This window comes from Primulina tabacum, chromosome 9 (assembly GCF_025594145.1).
Source record: "Primulina tabacum isolate GXHZ01 chromosome 9, ASM2559414v2, whole genome shotgun sequence".
Classification (NCBI taxonomy): Eukaryota; Viridiplantae; Streptophyta; class Magnoliopsida; order Lamiales; family Gesneriaceae; genus Primulina; species Primulina tabacum.
The window spans coordinates 21,340,927-21,351,840 of NC_134558.1; positions in this window are offsets into that span (position 1 = coordinate 21,340,927).

The following is a 10,914-nucleotide window of genomic DNA, read 5'->3' on the forward strand; positions in this document are numbered from 1 at the left end:
GTTTTGGCACATCTTTATCTGTATACCCATGCTAGTTGCATAAATAAAATCCTTGAATATACAAATAGTAGAAAGAATATGAGATGCTCATATGATGAGTATCATGAAACTCATATTTGGAATACTGTATATTCTAAACAGTTCCTAGTCGATTCAGTCGCCGCTAAGAAGGATATAGGCCACTCGAGTTTGAGACTAGTATCTGCGATGTGAGTACCATGTTTCATTGGTAGGGGACATTGTGATGTCCGAGCATGCAGATAGGTGATCCTGGTAGAGTGCACTGAACAACCCTCCATAATAGACTTTTCAAGTGGTTCTCACTTATCGAGTGGAAACGTCCTAGTTTATGGTTGTACACCATTAGTTCTTATGACCCGGGACAACATTGAGACTGTATGTGCTAGAATTGCACTTTGACTTGTTTACCAACTCTCACGGGATCATCAGGTGGCAATGTTGGGTGTTTTGTCGAAACATATAGGAGTCGATGCATTGTAGTTGGTGATTCACCGCTTACCTTCAGGTATGGATATCCTATGTGATCTCATGTATATGTAGTATGAAATCTCTGATTAGAGTATGGTGGTAATTATGAAAGGGGTTTCATAGATTACACCATCGATGCAACTACGACATGACACATAGTATCGATTCTTTTACAGCTCTCGATATACCAATAGTTGTCGAATCGGTCGGGATATATGAGTTGAAGGGACCGTACTGTATGCTAACCATAATTGAATGGTTCTTGCAAACACTATCATTTGATACCTACGGAATCATGTAAGCGATGCTGCTAGGCGTTTAACATGATTGGTTGGGTAATATCAGACTTGAGTTCTGATGTTCTTATTATCAAGGAGTTGATAAGTAAGAATGGAGCAATTGGGGTATGCTCATATAAGGACATGTTTAGTCCCGAATCACATGAAGATGTGAACCCACGGCTAGTTGTATCAATGAACCATTGAGGGTCACACAAGTTATAACTTTCTAGATCCCTTTGAGAAGTAAAAATTATTCAATGTGTTGAACGGCTTATAAAGGAGTTTATAAGCGTAAGGAAAAATAGAAGTATGACTTCTATGAAGGAATGTGACTTTTAATTTGAGGAAGTGTTCCTAAATAAAAAGTTGGCCAAACAAATAATGTATTTGAAAATTGTGATTTTCATAAACATTAGTATGGACTTAATTAAATTAATCAAACACTAGTAGGCCTAATAGAGTTCAAATAATTAAATTAATTCAAGTGTTGAATTAATTAAACAACATTGGGCCTTGTAGAGCCCAATTAGAAATAATTATTCAACTAGTGAGCTTGAGTAAAATCAAGTAAGGTTTAATTGGTCTCAAATTTGTTTGAGGCAATTAAATTAAAGTCCATGGGCCTTGTAATTGTTACAAGCCCAAATAGGAAAGCATGCATGGGAGGTGAAGAGTTGGGAGACAACTTTTTCCGCATCCAAGACAAGGCATGCCTTTGGGATACACAACACCTTTTTGAACAACCAAAAAACTCTCCCTTCTCTCCCCTAGCATAGCATGGCCGAAATTTCTTCATCATTCTCCTCCATTTTTCTTCAATTTTTGTTGAGGAAAGATTATTCTTCTCAATGAAAAGTACTCTAATTTTTCTAGTGCAAAATTAGAGTGGTTCTAGTTTGTTAGTGGTGGACCTAATTTTGAAGGAAGGAGTTCATGAACAAGGAGGCTTGAAGATTTGTCTTGCCATTCAAGAGTTAAGGTGTTTACACCTTAGTTGGAGCCATCATCAATCCTTTGTGATTGATAGGTAATTTTTTTAAAACAACCTATGTATGACATTTTGTTGTTTTTCGTATTTTCTACACTACATCTTGTGAGGTGCTCGGTTTTGTTTTCTTGTTGAAAAACATTTTTACAAAACTTCCGTTGCGCAACCGGGCACCTTAATCGATACCCTTTAAGTTCGTGTGGACCTTGAAATTTTCGGGTCGTTACAATATCATTGTGCAACAAACCTGGCTTTGTTACGCACAATTGAACCATCTTCGTTCAGTTTGTTTTTGTAAACCCGTTTTGTACCTATAATTTATTTTGAAATTGGTCTAGGAACAAAATTCCAGACATTGTTATGGGTAAACTGATTCAGCTCATCTTGCATAGAATTTATCCAGTTTGGATCAGGTAGAGCTTCATAAGTTTTCTTTGGTTGAAATTGAGAAACAAATGCAAAGTTTACAAATAAATTGAGCATTTGATTTCTAGTTCTCACCGGATAAGATGGATTACCTTTCACCAAGTCTTGTGGATGTGATTTACTCTATCTGTAGTTGGAGCTGGTTGGATCAATTTCTCTAACTGAATATTTCTTTCAGTTTCAGTTTCGGCAGATTCAGATAGTATTTTAATATCATCGTGTTGTTCCACCAATTGATTGTTAGGAACAGCTTTTTGTTTAGCTTTTTGATCCACCACTTCCAGTTCTGGTGTTTGAAGGATGTTTCGATTAGTGCCGATTCATCAAATACAACATGAATTGACTCTTCTACATTTAAAGTATGTTTATTATAAACTTTTAAGCCTTGTTAACTGAAGAGTAACCAAGAAATATTCCTTCATCGGATTTAGCATCAAATGTTTTCAGGTAATTTTGCCATTGCTGTGAATAAAACATCTGCAACCAAATATTCTGAAGGACACTACACTTTTCTGTCCATGCCAGATCTCGTACTGGGTTTTAAAATTATTTTATTAATCATAGAACTATTCTGAGTATAACACGCAGTGTTTACTGCTTCTGCCCAAAAGTTTTGAGATATATTGGAATCAGAAAGCACTAACTCTAACAATATTTCAAAATATAAACTAACTCTAAAAACTCAACTCATAAAGCATCATAAAAGTCGTAAAAATATTTTAACGTAAACTTTAAACATAAGTACAAAAAACTAGCTCTGGTCTTCGGGTTATGTGCACCTTCAGTCCAGTAAGTTCAACTATCAAGTCCCTCAACATCAATATCATGCTCACCTGCATCGATCACACCTAGTGAGTCTATTAACTCAACAAACCATAACCATAATAACGAGTAATACATATACAATCACATGCAACACTAAAAATACTTTTAGTTAATATAAAATTTCATGAACATGCATAAACATAAACATTTTCCTTTCGTCATAAACATTTTCCATTTAATCATATACGTATACATTTTCATTTTTTTTGTATTCAGATCGTTAATTGTGACTTTCGTATTAGATGAAGGTTGATGGATCCATCAATGTATAACCACAGTACTGGACGGCGGGGACATCAGCGATACTCTCACCCGTCAACTGAGCATTGTCCTTACATATCATCGTATCATCTTCGTCGTCGTCGTCGTATCATCGTATTAGTCACAATTACTTCACTTCCTTCAAAATTTCATATTTTGGGACATAATATCATGAATTATTCACATGTCAATGCATAAAAACTAAAATAAAAGCAAGGCCAACATCATTTCATGCAAACACAATTCAAACATGTATTATGGTCTGAAAGATGAGAAGAGAATAGTTAAGGCGTGCCTTTCCGTATATTACGCTCGAATACAAATCAACGATGCGAAGAACGGCAACGAAGAACTCCTAGGCTGAAATCCTTGTTTAAACCGTGTCTTTTCCCTTGAATAATTTCGTGTGTGCGTGTGTTTGAAGGGTGCTAGGAGTCTTGTGTGTGTTGTTAGTGTGTTAGGCGTGTGTTATGAAAATTTAAGAGAGGGTTTGTGCTTATTTATTTGTTAATTATCAAGTAAACAAACCTAGGCCCAATAACTGGTTAAATAGGCTCATTAAGCCCATTAGTGCATATTTAAAATATTTCGTTTAGAAAAGTTCGTAAAAATATTAGTCGAGTTCTCGAAAAATTCATATTTTAGTCGAAAATAGAATACAATTAAAAATTTCGTCTCGGCGTATAAAATCACCTCGAAACTCTTTTTCTTAAAAATATCATAAAACATCAACCTTATTTTAAATAATTTAAACAATTATCTAATAAAAATATTTTTTAGGAACCCAAAGTCGATCTTTGTACATCTTCGTGCTTCCAGGATGAATGAAATATGGCTCGCATGGGCTTCCTTTATAATGAAATCCCTCAAAGAATCGCCACTAGGAACCCATAGTCGATCTCGATAATGAACTATACCAACCATCTCAAAATACAACTTTCGGCCCTTGGCTTCATTTCTCGCTCTCCACTTTTGCAATTGCTCATCGGTAGGCTGTCCCTCACGGATTCTATCTCTCAAAGTCGGTTGTACTGTCATGGTGGCAAGATTAGGGGCCTCGCCCTTAGCATACAATGTAAGCTCAAATCGCTGAATCTCGGACTGCAGAGGTATCTGAAGTGATAAATGAGTAATAACTGTTGTCTTCCTACTCAATGCGTCTGCTACTACATTAGCTTTTTCCGGATGGTAGCTAATGTCACAGTCTTAGTCTTTTACAAACTCTAGCAATCTTATTTGCCTAATATTCAGCTCTTTTTGTGTGAAAAAGTATTTCAAGCTTTATAATCGATGAAAATCTTGCACTTCTCCCCATATAAGTAATGTCTCCAAATTTTCAATGCAAATACCAATGCTGCAAGCTCAAGATCATGAGTGGGGTAATTTTGTTGGAAACTAGATTCTAGAGTTTGACAAAACATGAATCAATCGATTAACAAAATATGAATCAACTGATACGCGCAAGCAAATTCGGCAACTGAACTTATCAACTGAAATCAGCTGATACAATGAAATAGAGTAAACTGATCAGTTGGAACTGATCAGTTAAAACATTCAGCCGAATGCCTCAAAGTCTCTCAACTGAAGATGTCTCGGGAAAGAACAAAGAAGACATAACAGATTACAAGAGCACCGCACAACAACCAAGACTACTTAAAACAACGCATTCCGGACAAAGCAATTAAGACGCCGAATTACAATAAATGAATCAAACAATATCGAAGGAATAATCAAGTGGAAACCAACGGATACAAAGATTCAAATTTATCTCAAGATTACCATTGGAAAAGAAGAGTATAAATGTGGCAGAAGAAAAAGAAGAAGTGACGATACATCATTCAAAACTTGCTATTACTCTGTCAAAATCTCAGCTCACTCTTACTTGATTTATTCGTAGCAATCAAGGCTACAAGTTGAGCAAACTAGCACTCTGTAATATTTGTTAATTCATTAGTGCTAAGATCAGTTACGCACAGAGATCATTTTGTAATACTAAGAGTTTCAGTTTAGGCAGTGGGTAAGTCCTAACTGAAGTAGGTCTGTACAAGTGTTGTATTGGATCAAAGTCTTTTAGTGGAAATCCTATCCTTGTGATAGAAGGGGTGACGTAGGAGTAATTGAATTCTCCGAACATCCAGAAACAATCCTTGTGTATTTTATTTCAGTTATGTATTCTATTTGTCAGTCAGTTACCTTCCGCAACTACCTCAGTTTAACTGATTGATATTGACCAATAAAATTCCGAGAATAAGTTTGTCACCAAACTGAACTAAAAAATTCGATACGACCAATATTAATTGAGAGTTTTTATTCAACACCCCCTTCTAAACACTCTTGACACGTCAATCGATCCTATCAAGTGGTATCAGAGCAGTTGAATCTTGTTCTTGAATACTTCTGATCTATAAATCTGCTAGCATGACTTCATTCAATAAAATTCCTATGTTCTCAAGAGAAGATTTCGATGACTGGAAAATCAGAATGCAGGCTCACTTAGCTGCACAAGATGATGACATGTGGTATGTCATAACATACGGACCCATGAAGATTCTAAAAGCAAATACAGCAATTGCCATAACTGAAGGGGCACCACAGAGAATTCAAAAGCCTAGAGAAGAGTGGACAACTTAGGACAAAAGAAAAGCCAATCTTGACAATGTGGCCAAAGATACTCTATACAAAACACTGGACAAAGCAACATTCAACAAAATAAAGATGTGCAAAACAGCAAAAGAAATTTGGGAAAAGTTGATTCAGTTATATGAAGGAAATGACCAAACAAAAGAAAATAAACTCTCTGTTGCTGTTCAGAAATTCGAAAATATCAAAATGAAGGTTGGAGAATCAATGAATGAGTATGATGAAAGGGTGAGCAGTATTGTAAATGAATTAAATGCACTCGGAAAGGTGTATAAACAAAGAGGTTGCACTAAAAGTGATGAGAGGTCTTCCAAAGAAAATGGGATGTCAAAACTATGGCTATGAGAGAATCTAAAGACTTGAACCAGATCGAACTTCATGAACTATTTGCTGATTTAAAGGCTTATGAATTTGAATTGCAGAGCAGAGAAGGAGAACCATTTACTCCTACAGCTACAACTGCTCTAGCAGCTGTAAGAACTGAATCAACCAGTTCAGTCAAGAAATCTGCCGATCAGTTAAGCAATGATGCTATGTCATTATTCATCAAAAAGTTTGGGAGGTTCATGAGAAAGAACCAAAGAAACTTTCAGAAGCAATACCAGAGAAACAATTCAAAAGAAGAAATAAATGCTTGCTACAATTGTGGCAAAACAGGTCATTATATTGCTGACTGTCCTAAACCTAAAAAGGACAGACAAGGATCAACTGACAGAAGAAAGAAATCATATGAGCATAAGAAAAGATCCAGAGATGATAAGAAAACCTAAAAAAAGAAACATGAGGTTCTATTAGCTGAAGAGAACAAATCCAAATGGGCAGAAACTGATAGTGACGAATCAGAACCAGAAAGCTCATATAGCTCAAGTGATGAAGAGGAAGTCAAATGTCTAATGGCCAATGATACAGAAGCATAATCTACAAGTCAACAGGTATTTGATTTTAGTTCAACTGATTTTACACGAGAAGAACTCATTTTAACATTGCATGAAATGGTAAATGAGTACCAGAAACTTGCATCATCATTTGAGGAAATAAAGTCAAAGCAAAATGATCCCATGGACAATAAAACCAAAACTGATGAATCAGTTGATGGGTTGAGTCTAAAAAGGGAAATTGCTGAGTTAAAAGCAGAGAGAAAGAAAGATCAGTCACTGACCCAGAAATTGATCCTTGAAAATTCAAAACAGACTGAACTCATTCAATCTTGGAATAAGTCGTCTAATGCACTGAATGAGATGCAGAATTCACAAAAATCAGTTTCTGATAAAACTGGTTTAGGGTTCAGTAATCAAGGAGAAATGTTTTCAAATGATATTCAACCAAAGCTGACAATGAACAAAGGGAAGTACATTCACTTTGTCAAATCAGCAGTGGTACAAGAACAAATTGAGCCCAGTAAACTGATTGAACAACCTACTGAGAAGTTGAACAAGGCTAGAAGATATGGGATTGGCTATAGCCAAAAGCTTTCAACTGATTCACAAAGCGGGTCATCAAAAAGATTTCACAAAAACTATTCGAATGGCTATGTCAATTACTATAACTGCAAGCCAATTCAGAAGAGATACAGATTGAACAATCAGTTGAATAAGACTAAAACACATACTGTATCAACTGTACACTACTCACCAAGCACACAAAAGCCGAGAAAAACCATTTGGAATACAGCTACTGGAAAGTCAGTTAGACTAATCCAAGTATGGGTTCCAAAGGGACTAATAAGTTTTGGACCCAAATAGATATGGGTACCAAATCATATTATGTGTGTGCTTGCAGGTAACAGGTACAGATAAAAATTCAATATGGTATTTGGATAGCGGTTGCTCACGACATATGACAGGAGATGCAAGTATGCTATCTCAACTGACCAAATATAGTGGTCCAAACATCAGTTTCGGAGATAATTCCAAAGGTAAAACCGTGGGTAAGGGTAAGCTTATCCATGGTAACTTTACTATTAAAGATGTTTTATTAGGAGAGAATTTGAAGTATAACTTGATTAGCTTCAGTCAGTTATGCGACAATGGATTCTCGGTACAATTTGATAAAAACTCATGCTCAGTTAAAACATCAACTGATGAAATCATACTAACTGGCAAACGATGTGGAAACACATATAAAGTCAGTTGGAATGAACAGCCTCATGCACCAGTCTGCTTTACTGCTTCAAAATCATCTCAAAACTGGTTGTGGCATAAAAGTTTAAATCATTTAAACTTTAAATCCATTGCCTATCTGAGTAAACATGAACTTGTAACTGGTTTGCCCAAAATAAATTTTTCAAAAGAAAAACTTTGCTCAGCATGTCAGTATGGAAAACAAGTACGATCTTCTTTCAAAAACAAGGGCTGTAAGTCTTCATCCCGATGCTTAGAACTATTGCACATGGATCTCTTCGGTCCAATACCAGTCATGAGCTTAGGGGGAATGAAATACACCTTGGTGGTCGTAGATGATTTTTCAAGATTTACTTGGGTTATCTTTCTCAAATCCAAAGACCATACGGCTGCACAACTGATAAACTCTTTAAAAGACTTTTAAATGAATAATCAGTTGGGATTGATCGAATCAGATCTGATCGAGGAACTGAATTCATCAATCAAACACTTTCAAGCTTTCTATAAAATGCTTGAATCAAGCATGAGCTCTCAGCAGCAAGAACTCCTCAGCAAAACGGTGTAGCTGAGAGAAGAAATCGAACCCTTAAAGAAGCTGCTAGAACAATGCTTGCTGATTCTGGTATTTCTCAAAGATTTTGGGCAGAGGCAGTAAACACTGCATGTTATACTCAGAACAGATCAATGATTAATAAGAATCATATGAAAACACCATATGAGATCTGGCATGGAAGAAAAAGTATAATCACTTATTTCAAAATATTCGGCTGTAGATGTTTTATTAATGATAATAGTAAAAATTACTTAAAAGCATTCGATGCCAAATCTACAGAAGGAATATTCCTTGGATATTCATCAGTTAGTATAGCTTATAGAGTCTTTAATAAGAAAACTTTAAATGTTGAAGAATCTGCGCATGTTGATTTTGATGAAACTGGACTAACTGATAAGCCAACTGATCAAGTGGAGCTAGCTGATCGATTTTCAGATATCAGTTTGGAAGATGATGACAAAGATGAAAATCATAATAATCAAAACATCCTTCAAACACCAGAACCAGAGATATTGGATCAATTAAATGAGCAGGAAGTCAATGCTGACAATCAGTTATTAAAGGAAAATGATAATATTCAAATATCAGCTGACGAGGCATCAACTGAAGCTGAAAACTACATTCAGTTACCAACTGAAGATGTTGCAGATGCAACGAATGCTGACTACAGATGGAGAAAATCACATCCAGCAGAATTGGTAATAGGAAATCCATCTGATCCAGTAAGAACTCGCAATCAAATGTTAAATTTATTTATTCATTCAGCCTTTGTCTCACAAATGGAACCAAAGAAAACTGATGAAGCTCTTGCTGATCCTAACTGGGTAAATGCTATGCAAGAAGAGCTGAATCAGTTCACTCACAATAACGTCTGGAACTTAGTTTCAAGACCAACTTCAAAAACCATTATAGGTACTAAATGGGTGTACAGGAATAAACTAAACGAGGACGGTTCAGTTATACGCAACAAAGAAAGACTAGTAACACAAGGATATAGGCAAGAAGATGGAATTGACTACGATGAGACGTATGCTCCAGTTGCAAGATTGGAAGCAATCAGAATATTTCTTGCTTATGCATCTCACAAAAACTTCAAAGTTTACCAGATGGATGTGAAGAGTGCATTCCTAAACGGTCAGTTACAAGAAGAAGTATATGTTGAACAACCTCCAGGTTTTGTAAATCACAAACTTCCTGATCATGTATACTATTTGAACAAAGCATTATATGATCTTAAACAAGCTCCCAGGGCTTGGTACGAAACTCTTTCAAAATTCCTAACTGATCATGACTTTACAGTCGGATCAGTTGATAAGACCTTGTTCAAATTTACTAAAAATAATCATATTCTATTAGTTCAAATTTATGTTGATGATATAATATTTGGGTCAACTAACCCCAAATTGTGCGAAAAGTTTGCTAAGTTAATGCAGGAAAAGTTTGAAATGAGCATGATGGGTGAACTGACATTTTTTCTTGGACTGCAAGTGAAGCAACTGGAAACTGGTATATTCATTAGTCAAACAAAATATACAAAGGAGTTGCTAAAGAAATTTGGTATAGAATCATGCTCAGCTGCAACTACTCCCATGAGCTCATCAGTTAAACTAGATACTGACGAAGGGGGAATATCAGTAGAGGCGACATTATATAGAGGATTAATATGTTCATTGTTGTACCTAACAGCCAGTCGACCTGATATTGTTTTTGTTGTCTGTATGTGTGCCAGATTTCAAGAAAATCCTAAGCAATCACATTTCTCAGCTGCTAAAAGAATTCTGAGATATCTTAAGGACACGCAAAATGTTGGGCTATGGTATTCCAAAGACTCCACCTTCAATTTAGTTGGATATTCAGACGCAGATTATGCAGGATGTAAGCTTGATCGCAAAAGTACAAGTGGATCTTGTCAGTTCTTAGGAGACAGATTGATCTCTTGGTTCAGCAAGAAGCAGACATCCATAGCTACCTCAACAACAGAAGCAGAATATCTTGCTGCTGGTAGCTATTGTGCACAACTGATCTGGATTCAGCAACAACTGAAGGATTATGGAGTAACGTCAACTGAATCGCCCATATTTTGTGATAATACCAGCACAATTGCCATCACTTATAATCCAGTTCTTCACTCAAGGACCAAGCATATAGATGTCAAGCATCACTTCATTAGGGATCATGCGTTAAAGAAGGATATTCGACTAGAATATATTTCAACTGAACAGCAAGCAGCTGACATCTTCACAAAACCATTACCCGAGGCTAAGTTTTCTTACTTTCGAAATATTCTTGGTTTAATTGATTTATCTTAGAAATTATTAGTAATATTGCTTC